Source organism: Podarcis bocagei (assembly GCF_964188305.1).
Source record: "Podarcis bocagei genome assembly, chromosome: Z".
Lineage (NCBI taxonomy): Eukaryota > Metazoa > Chordata > Lepidosauria > Squamata > Lacertidae > Podarcis > Podarcis bocagei.
Genome location: NC_138140.1, coordinates 18,243,457 through 18,254,626, shown reverse-complemented (window position 1 = coordinate 18,254,626; position 11,170 = coordinate 18,243,457). Strand labels below are relative to the sequence as shown.

Below are 11,170 nucleotides of genomic sequence, written 5' to 3'. Positions count from 1 at the left end.
ATGCAAGAGGACACCTCATTCTCTCAGACACTGTCTACTCCCTTTCAAGCAGAGCTTTACCCCATAAAGACCAGAAACTTAGGGGGGGGTTCATTCTTAAATGAAAGCTGAGGTTCTCAGGAAGCAGGAATGCCCACTGGTCTCTTCCCCACAAGTTCAGAATATCATGCATAGCATGGAGAGAGTGGGTAGTTTTTTTTGTTCTCCCTCTCTCCTAAAAGTAAAACTCGTGGCCATTCAGTGAAGCTGAATGTTGGATGATTCAGGACAGACAAAAGAAATGACTTCTTTGTGCAATGCATAGCTAACTTATGGCATTCACTCCCACAGGAGGCAGTGGTGACCCCCAACTCAGGTGGCTTTAAAAGAGGATTGGATGAATTCATGGAGGAGGAGAAGGTTATCAATGAATACTAGCCATGATGGCTGCGCTCTGCCTCCATTGTTGGAAAGAGCAATACTTCTGAATACCAGTTGCTGGAAGCCACAGGAGGGGAGAGGGCTGCTCTTGTGCCTGAATCTGCTTGTGGGCCTCTGGCTGGCCACAGAATGGTGGCTTGATAGGCCATGGGCCTGATCCATCAGGCTCTCCTTATGTTGTTATGTAGGAAGAACTGGGAATTATGGTGGGGTGGGGGAGAAGAGAAAGAATTTGTCCCCTTTCTCCTTTTGGTGGCTGGAATTCTGCAAGCAGGTGGAGACCTTTTTATTTGGACATGCCTTTGGGAATTGAATGCTTTTAAAAGAAAGGGCATCTAATTGTTTTGGGCTTGTTTTTCAAACTTAAAAAAATCATAGTTCAGTTGTTTTTTAACAGTTCTATTTTCTTTGTTTTTAGCTTTTTTATTATATTTGCGTTGTTTTAATTTGTGTAAGCTTCCTTGAATCTCAGTTTGGGGGAAAGGCAGGAATAACAACAACAACAGCAGCAGCAGCAGCAGCTGCGCCAGCTGCTTTTAGGACAGCCTAACACAACCCTAGAAAGGCGCCCTCCTGTTGGTGCGCGGGTACTGTCCCCTCTTCAGCAGCAGAGCATTTCCAGAGCTATTCTCAGCGCGTGTCCTATAGCTGCTGCTCTCAGCTGAGTGGCGCGCGGGGGCTCGCTCACTCTTCGGGACCAGCGCGCGCGCTCTCGCTCGCCTGCCAGCGCCTGCCCAGCCGCTGCAGCGCGTCCCTGCACCAGCCGTGTCGGGCAAGCGCGCAGCCGGCTGCTGCTGCTGCCTTCTCGCCGTCTCCTCCTCCTCCTCCTCCTCCTCCTCCTGTACGCCCCTGCGGAGCCCAGGCGCCCCAGCGGAGCCCGGGCGCCTCGGAACTGTGCCTTTCCCTCCCGCCGCCCTGAACTTTGGAAAGCCCGCTGCAGAGGGTAAGAGAGAGGGGCCCGTCATCCATCATGGCTCAGGTGTGATGGACTAGTGGAGCTCCTGGCTGGGCAACCGAGCTCAGCTGCGTCCGAAGCAGACTTAATACTATTATTTTAAAAAAGAAGCTCGCAACCGCCTTGTCTTGGAAGGATCGTATATCTCTACATTCTCTCCCCACCCCCCCCCCACCCCAGTTATCTTAGCGCTGATGCCCGGCAGGTAGAAGGCTTTGGAAGAGATGGTGCTCACCTGAAGGAACGAAAAGTGGGGGGAAGAGATATATGTATATAAGGGGCTCTAAATACAATTCCAGTGTTTAAAGGTAAGATTTGTTTATTTATTTGCAGGAGGTGGCTGGGAAAACGGTTTTCATTTTTTAAATTTCCTATGGTCATTTCTCTGTTTAAGGTTCCCCTCTTTTGCCCCTTCCCATTTCTGCTGAATGTAATTTTGGGGATCTGGAGGAGGGGACTCCCCCCCCTTGCTTATTCTGGTCTTGCTTTTGAAGGGACTGAAAGATGAGTGAGAAAATGGATGCTCTCTAGAAGTGGGGGTGGTCTTTGCTCAGGTGTTGTTGCCACAATACATGCCCAATATATACCCAAACCCACACCGTTTAAAAAGGGAAAGGTATTGGATGGGTGGCGGCGGTTTGAGAAGTTGGAGAGCTAGTTTTGACCCTAACAGTTGGCGAAATGCTGCCTGTTATCATTGGAAAGGAATCTTGTGTTCATTTTATTTATTTATTTGAAAACCAGCCTAGGGAAAATTCACGGATCTGACCAAGATTCAGCAAAGGACTAGGAGGAAGCTCACAAGCAAGGCATGAAAGTGACAGCCTTTTAGAGTTTGTTCCCAGCACCCAGTACTGCAAGGTACACCATCCCTGATTTTGGAGGTCCTTTTGGCTGTTGTGGCCATGACACAAAGCCGTGTTTCTCTCTAGTGTGCCTTCTCTTTATTTGGAGTGTGTGTGTTGGGGGGGGAGCATCTTTGGCTCTTCAGGTGTTACCAACATCCCAGCCCTTATCATCCCTGGCCATTGGTCAGGCTGACTGGGACTGAAGGGAGCTGGGAGTCCAGTGACACTTAGAGAGGTAAAGGTTTCCCTAGCCCTAATTTAGAGCTTAGAATCATAGAGTTGGAAGGGACCCTGAGGATCATCTGGTCCACCCCCCTGCAATGCAGGAATAAACAGCTGTCCCATACAGGGATTGAACCTGCAGCCTTGGTGTTATCAGCACCATACTGTAACTAGCTGAGCTATCCCATCAAAAACATAAAATGGTCACCTAGGATCATATTGAGGATGTCTGCTAGAACTTCCAGTAGCTCCACACAATCTTGTAGAGTGCAGAACCTCCCCCTCTTCCCACAGCAACAGGAGAGATGTGCAGCACCCACTAAAGACCCTCCCCAACATTTTTTTAAAAAGAAATGTGAGGCCCACATGCCCTCCAAAAGGTGATCTTGAACCTTGTAGCAACAAACTCTGCTGCTGTCTAGGATAACTTCCCCTGTGTGGTGATTTGCATCCCATCCTACCTGCGCGGTTCCATATAGCAAGAGGGTCATTGCATGTTTCAAATGCTAGATCTTTACAGGAAAGGAAGTGAAATGTTTTTGGTAACATTATGACTAAGACAGCAAATAAAGCAGGTGGAGAGACTGTCTCCAGAATTCTTGGGGAGGAGCTGTGTATCCCAGTGGGTAGAGCAGCATCTGCTCAGCATGCAGGTTCAGTCCCTAATGGCATCTCCAAGTAGGGCTGAGAAAGACTCTGGACTGAAACCTTGGAGAGCTGCTGCCAGTCAGTGTCAGCAATACTGGAGTAGCTGAACCTCTGTTTCTGTTTAATTATACCAGTTCATAAGATCCACGAGGACTGGAATATTACTTGATTTCTAGCAGAAGGCTCATAGCTCAGTGGCAGAGCACATGCCTCGCAGGCAGAAGGCCCCAGTTTCAACCCCAGGGATCTTTGCATAGGGCTGGGAAAGACTCCCTGTCTGAAACCCTGAGGAAGCACTGCCAGTCAGCGCATAGACAAACAATCTTGAGTTGCATGCACCAGTCATTCAATTGGGCATAAGGCAACATCCTACATTTTTGTCCAGTGAAATGTATCAGCGGTAAAGACGAAAAGGAAGCCTTACCTTCTCCCACAATGCACAACTAGCTTCTGGAACTTACTGCCACTAGACTGCTGGCTTGATTGTTTTAAAAGCGGATTTGACAAATCCATCAAGGGTGAACTCTCTTGATAGCTGCTAGCTACAGGAACTCCATGGAATTGCCATGTTACAAGGAAGTGTTTGGGGAGTAGGGGCTGGAATCTTGCCACTGTGTGGTGCTTGTGAGCTTTCCAGAGGCATTGAGCCAACCACGCCTGCAAACCATGGTCTGATCCAGCAGGGCTTCAGGTACATTAGCTTCTGATACACATAGATATTTCTTAAAAGGTAAGTTGCAGTAAAGCAAGCTTATAGTGAATACTTTCAGAGGAGATCACCAGGCTGAACTTTTCTACCTGTACCATTGTTACAGAACTGTCAAATTCAGTTTGCATTGTTCTTGTTGAGAGTCTCTCCATTGAGAGTCAGGCTAATCATTGAGTGAGTCTTCTAGTGGAAGCTTTTGCAGGGGTTGGGCGATGCTATGAGACTTCTTCTAGACTGTTTAATTACTCCTTGATTGTAACAAAACACCCAAGTAGTTTACAAGAAATATTAGAATTATCTATAAAAAGTTAAAACAAATATTTTAAAACATGTAAACATTTTTTAAAAAAAATAAAAACAACAGTAAACTAAAAACAGATTAAAACATGTCAGCAGAAATGTTTCTGGATAGGCATGTGTAAACAAAAATGTTTTAAGCGGACATCAAAAATAATACAGCAAACATGCCTGGCAGACATCAGTAGTCAGTGCCACCAAACTAAAAGAAGAATTTCTTACAAGTGTGGAATAAGTATTATGTGACACCTGTAACACTGCCAGTTCCACAGATCGAAGTGGTCAAGTTGGAGCATGTGGGGTAAGGTAAACTGGTCCCAAGTTGCTATGGGCTTTATATACCTGTGGTAACACCTTGCACTTGACCTGGCAGATCAGCAACCAGTGTACATCTCTGAGTGTTTGGGCTCTTCTGCTGTTGTGAAGAAACATTCGTCCTTATCTGGCTGGCTGTCCTATAGTTGCCTCTTTTATCCCCAATCTGGCAGTGATGCCTCTTTGGAGCATGAAGTCCAGGATCCCTAGGTTAGATTAATGTAAGGAGCTGTGCATGGGGATGCCTCTGAAAACAGTTTGGAAACCTCAGATGGTGCAGAATTCAGCAGCCAGGTCGCTCCCTGGAGTGAGTTGGTTTAAGAACATAACACCAATCTTAGCTCAACTGGACTGGTGGCCAGTCAAAGGGCTTAATCCAAAGTGCTGGTTTTGACCTATAAAGCCTTAATGGCTCAAGACCACAGTATCTCAAGGACTGCCTCTCCCCATATGAATCATCCCAGGCCCTGCAATCATCACCTGAGGCCCTTTTGGCGTGCCCCAACATGGAAACAGGCCTTTTCTGTTGTGGCTCCCCATTTGTGCAGGAAGGCTCATTTGGTGCTTTCGCTATATATCTTTAGGTGCCTGACCAAAACTTTCCTCTCCTCTATGGCATCTTAAAAGAGTACGGGGTGGGTGGGTGGGTAATGTTTTAGTTTGTGACTATGTTATGTATTTTTTGCATTTTGATATTGTAAACTGCCTTGTGATCTTTGGATGAAGGGCAGTATAGAAGTTTATTTAAAAAAAAAAATCCCGATGGGCACCCGTAGCCACCAAACTCTGACATAAAAAATGCTGCTCTCCTGCTTGGAGAGGTGCGGTCTTGGGAGGTGCGGTCAAGATGGTACCTTGCAGCTTTGGGCGTGGGGGCTAACCTTCATTTGGTCTGAGGTCTACATACACCCTTGGCCCACACCCAGAACTGCATACCAGGGGTGGGTATGGACACTCCGCAATCATACACATGCGCACACACATTCAGATGATGCATCCAAACACATGGGACATTGTGCAGATCAGCTGAAAAGCAGGATATCAATCCCTCCCTACACATCAGATGACCTATCTGACAACTGGTAAAGGAGGGGAATTTTCACAACACCATTAGAGTGTTGAGCTGGGTGGAGATCCAGCCTGCTGTCTACTTTAATTGTTGTTTTTGATGCTAACAAAATCATTGGGGCCATAAAAAAATTAAAATTACTTGATTTACCTGATCCAGTCCCTGAGCTGGGGTTTGGCCATTCCTGTGGAGAGTGATGGGTGGAGCCCAGAAGAATTTGGAGCCAATACTTTTGATCCTGGTAACCTGATGGAAATCAACTTGGCCAGTACCATCCCTGACTGCCCAGCAGTTCGTGAGGTAACCCTGATTAGTCAGTTGAAGAGCACATCCTGACTGATAAAGTACAGAAGGGCCCCTGGTATATTGGTAGGGACGGGATTCTGGGAACTGTGATAGAGTCTCCATTGGGTTATTCATTTTTCATACTTGGGTGATGATTTCAGAATGAGAATTTTCTAGAAAATATACAACCAACTTGCTTGGCACTTGTGTGTATAGTTTAACCTATGCCACACACACAGGCTTCCAAGTTTGGGACAGAGCTCTCAAAACTGGGAGCGAGCCATCAAGAGGTCCAGAAAGTTTGTTGGGAGGTGCCTGATTGCAAATGGTGGTGACAGATGGGAAACTGCTCTGTAGCCTTAAATTGGTTTTTATCTGTGGTTTCTTTTTAGGGGGAAATGTAGTTCTTGTGGGGGTAGAGGTTGAAACTAGGGATCTGAAGCAGAGAATTCTTAGCACACACAAACTACAATTCCCAGGATTCTTTGGGGTGGGCAGCCTCAAGGGTTAAAGGTACATAAAGCTGATAAAGATTTGTAGACACACACAGAAGCTAGTTGCAGGTCTTTATGCTCTGTGTGGTGCCCAAATCATAATTCTTTATTGGCATGCCACCAGCTTTTGAAGATTCACCTGTTTACGCAGACATTCCTTTGATCTCTTGACCTGACTCCCATTTTGTTAATTGCTGTGTCATTTTAATAGGATTTTTTTATTGTGTACAATTTAATTAGAGAAATTTATATTTCATTGCTTGCAAAACTGGTATATATACTTTGCAAACTGTGTAGAAGTCTGTTTTGGCATTAAGTGGTATATACATTTTAAAACAATGACTGAGAAATCAAACTATCACAGTCCTGTCCCAAACCAAATTAAATGGTTCTCATCACTTAAGCATATTATGTCAAGTTTCCATACTCATATGTATTGTTTTGCGTCATGGGGGAAGGTATTAAAAGCCTCTCCCCCCCCCCAACCTGGTTATAGAGTAACACACACAGGTCTTCTTCTTGTCTTCTGAGAGTTCACACTTTTGTGGAGGGGAATACTGGAGGAAATGCATTTTTCCCCAGCTGAAACTCACCAGAACTCAATTCCGGCACCTCTCAGGAGCGTGCCATTACCATTCGAAGAGAACCAGGCAGGTGTTCACAATGAGTTCCAGCACCACTTTTTCTAGAAAAATAGCACTGAGTGGAGGTTTTGAGTTACTGACTAATTTGCACAACTCCTGTTCTGATCTTTGATCAATGGGACTGTAGAATAAGCACAGTCCTTGCGATGCTTCTGAGAACAGGAGGAAGGCAGAATGGTATTTCAAACAGAGGGTATTGGGGAAAGTGTCTCCAACATGGTCTCTATTGAGTCTCTTTGGTAGACATGACTCGACCTGAGAGCTTTTACAAGTGTCAGTCAAGAATGCATGACCTGCTCTGGCCTATAGCTGTTAAGGGGAGGAGCAAGAGTGGATGACTCCTCTGTTAGGGCAAAGCAAGTCAGCTGCCTCAAGTGAGAGATGTTGGCAACCTACCCCCCCCCCCACGCTATTCTCCAGAGACCTCTAAGCCAGCCTGCTGCCCCTCCGCTCCCCTCAAAGTGGCCCCATTGTAAGCACTGAAGTATGATTTAGTTGTTGGTCTAGCTGTGTTCTTTGTACAGAATGAGAGAGGAGGCCACTGACCCATTCTTTGCCTCAGCTGGCAAAATGTCATGGCCTGGCCCTGGCAATTGTGGGCACCATGTTGCCAACCCATGGATAGACAGCAACTAGTGGCTTGGCTGCAATTTATTGTTATCATTTTTATTTATTCTATTTCTGTATTTTTCTCCAAGGTGCTGAAGGTGATTGTCCCCCAGGTTCAAATTCTCTGCTCAGCTATGAAGCTTGCTGGGTGACCGTGGGTCAGTCAAATACTAACTACCTCATAGAGTTCTGGGGATTAATTCTTGAGAGGGGGGAGAACTGTGTATGCTACATTGAGCTTCTTGGAGAATAAGGTGGGATATAAATGCAATAAATTAACAAATCAAAAATATGCACTTATACACACAGTTTGCTTTAGCATATGCATTTTGGGACACATTACTTGGCTCAGGGCTTTTCTGCAGCCAGAACTCACAGGAACTCAGTTCTGGAACCTTTCAGTTGGGCACCATTGCCATTCTAAGAGAACAAGGGAAGTGTTCATGGTGAGTTCCACCACCTCTTCTTTTGTAGAAAAATACCACTGCAAGATGGGGAGGAGAGTGGATTTTTAAGGAGGGCTGCGTTTCAATTTGCATGTTGTTTTGGAAAGTACAAATCAAGAATGTTTGCCTTCAAAATGCAAACTGAATGCAATTTTCTCCCTCCAACCCACCCTGTCCCTGGAGGTGCTATGAATTACACCTGTTGGTTGGGTGGAAATGATATTTTGCAACAATTCAGAGTCCTCGTAGTGTGTGGGATTAGCATGAATGCATGACACGCCCTTATGCTTGCTGGAGTGGTCCAGTAGATAATTGCATTCCCCCTCGGTCTCTAGCAATGGGGTGACTGCATACGCTTTGTAAAGACAGGTGCTTTCTGATGGTGCTAAAGTGGCTCCAGAGTTAACCACAATCACTCAAAAAGGAACCACTTTGGTGTTTTTAGTTATCTCTCTCGAACCGAGCTGAGAGTGAGTTTGACCCGGGATGTTAATTGCTGAAATAAATTAAGGCCATGCAGCTGTAATTAAAGCTTTAGCATTCCCACATGCTGGGCCTCTGAAGTAGATTCGTTAATGGGAGTGAGGAACTGGAAACAGGTCGGTGTGATCCTTTAAGTGAGGGGAGCAATTACGGGATTTCTGACACTGATTCATTATTTCATGGCTGGTTGTTTCAGACTCCAGAAATATAATTAATTTGATGCAGAAGCAAAGAGGTGAAAGAGCAATACTGCATTTGTCTGTGTTTCCAGCACACTAACCTTAGTTTATCATGGCTCAGTACATATTGCGGTAAATACTGTTTATGCAATTGGTTTGTTTGAATAAATGCTAGGATGAAATAGATTTCGAAATTCTTGCAACTTGTTAAACAGGGCTTGATTTGGATGTCTTCTGCTCCTGAACTGAAGCGTGTGAATAGTTTACTCCACTGTGTTAGAGAGGGCAGCCCCCGTTTTAAGCACATTTATAATGTAGAAGGGTGAGCTTTGTCTACCTTCAGAGACAGAGGAATACCCTTTGGGTATTTTTGCATAAGTCTGCTTCTTGACTGGACAGAGGTGAGTCAGGCCAGGGGCTCATTAGGGATGCAGGAAGTCTCCTTTGCAGGCAGATTGCACTCCTAAGTCTCTGTGCTGGGAGTAACCGAAGGATCCAGCATACCTAATGCAGAGACTGAGCACAATTATTAACCTGTCCCAAGTAGAGCCTGGTTGGATGGGTTGACAACTGGGGCAGTTACTCAGGCAGAGATACAGTGGGCAACTCCTTCTTCCAAATCAGGAGCTGGTAAGTTACACCGTCATGATAGGGAGACTGATTAGGAAAATGCAAGGCTGGAACAGGACAGAGAAATGGTAGTACCGATGGTTACAGTGCTAATGAGCTACTGGCACATGGTGAAGTCTCAGAGGCTGTTTCAGTTTGTTGTGGTTAGGGCAGTCAGTCTAGATGATGTTCTGAATTCCTTCCAATTCCTTAGGTCCTGTACCAAGTGAGGGTTAGAATTAAAGAGAGCCGATTACTGAACTGGTCAGAAAGGTTTCTTTGCAAGACAGTGACTTTACCTGGCCTCAAGAGTTCTCATCAGCATCCCAAAAGAATGAGTTAGGTTGCAACTAGGTGATTTATGCCCTCCAGGAGAACAATAGCAAAAATGATGTGTGAGAGCTGAGCTGGAAGCAGGTTGGAAGCTGGAGACACAGAGACCTGTGCTGGATCTGTGCTGGATCCAAAGCTGCGACTAATGGAGAAGCAAGATCTGTCAGAGTGTTAATGCTGCGAGCCCTTCCATTGTATGCCCAGGTTGTATATATGTGTAAATAAAACCATATATCCTAATGGCCCCACAGCCTCTTTTGACCTTCATTCCAAGGGAATCAAACCCTGAGTACCTGGAACTCCTGGAGTCCCACTGCTCATAGATTGGAGTGGCTATCTTGTCTCTTCATGTTGTTTTTATATTGATTGCCATTGTTTTATTGCTGGTCATAACTTTATGTTGTATGAATTTTATCAAAGTTATATAAAAATACACAAAGCATGCATGAGAAAACATGGCATACGGTAACTGCAAATAGATACAAAATAGAGAATCTCCATATGATGGTTGTTTGGACTAGCATGCCTCCATTTATTTCTAGGGATGTATTCCTTGGACTACTCCTTGACTATTTGATTCTAAGGCAACTGGAAAACTGAACCTAAGAGCAGCCTTTTCCAAAAGTGAGAAAATCTAGAACCAGTGTGCTGTAGTAGTTTAAAGTGTTGGATTAGGAACCAGGAGATCAGGGTTCAACTCCCCATTCAGTCACAAGGCTCACTGGGTGACCTTGGGGCAGTCACTGCCTCTCAGACTAAATTACCTCACAGGGTTATTTTGTGAATAAATTAAAAGCCATGCTCAGAAGGGCTATGTGTGAGCATGTGGGAAGTTTTTGTCTTATTTTCATATTACTGTAAGTCCTTGGAATGACTTCCTCCTCTGTAGCCCCAGAAAAGAATGATCAAATAGTGAGAGCATAGAATCATAGAGCTGTTGGAAGGGACGCAGAGGGCCATTTAGTTCAAGCCCCTGCAATAAATAATCTTAACTAAAGTATCCATGACGGCCATTCAACTTCTGCTTAGAAACCTCCAGTGAAGGAGAGCCTGCCTTTGTCAAACAGCTCTTACCTTGTCCAGCCCACATTTTACCATTTCTCCACAAGTACAGTGGTACCTCGGGTTACATATGCTTCAGGTTACAGACTCCGCTAACCCAGAAATAGTACCTCAGGTACTATTTGCTTCAGGATGAGAACAGAAATCGAGCGGCAGCGGCGCTGCAGCAGCGAGCGGTCCCATTAGCTAAAGTCGTACCTCAAGTTAAGAACAGTTTCAGGTTAAGAACAGACCTCCAGAACGAATTAAGTTCTTAACCCGAGGTACCACTGTATATCATAGAATACTTTGTCAAAAGCCTTATTGAAATCAAGATACACTACGTCCACAGTATTCCCCTGATCCACCAAACGTGTAACTATCAAAAATGAAAGAAAGAAAGAAAGAAAGAAAGAAAGAAAGAAAGAAAGAAAGAAAGAAAGAAAGAAAGAAAGAAATGAGATGGCAGAATTTGTTTTTGAGAAAGCCATGCTGGGTCCTTGTAATCACAGCATCCTTTTCTAAGTGCTCACAGATTGACTGTTTAATTATGATACCAGAATC

General features: G+C 45.0%; 1 protein-coding gene across 3 annotated transcripts in view; it reads left to right on the top strand.

Moving 5' to 3' along the window:
- The first annotated feature begins 1,133 nt into the window (after positions 1-1,133).
- The window catches only part of FAM163B (family with sequence similarity 163 member B), a 43,991-nt gene continuing 33,954 nt past the window's right edge, over positions 1,134-11,170 (top strand). For 2 of the 3 annotated variants that reach the window (XM_081178924.1, XM_081178922.1), the window contains exon 1: positions 1,134-1,683. The gene's annotated coding sequence lies outside the window, so the exon portion shown is untranslated. The remainder of the gene's footprint in view (positions 1,684-11,170) is intronic. The other variant, XM_081178923.1, reaches the window with a different exon arrangement.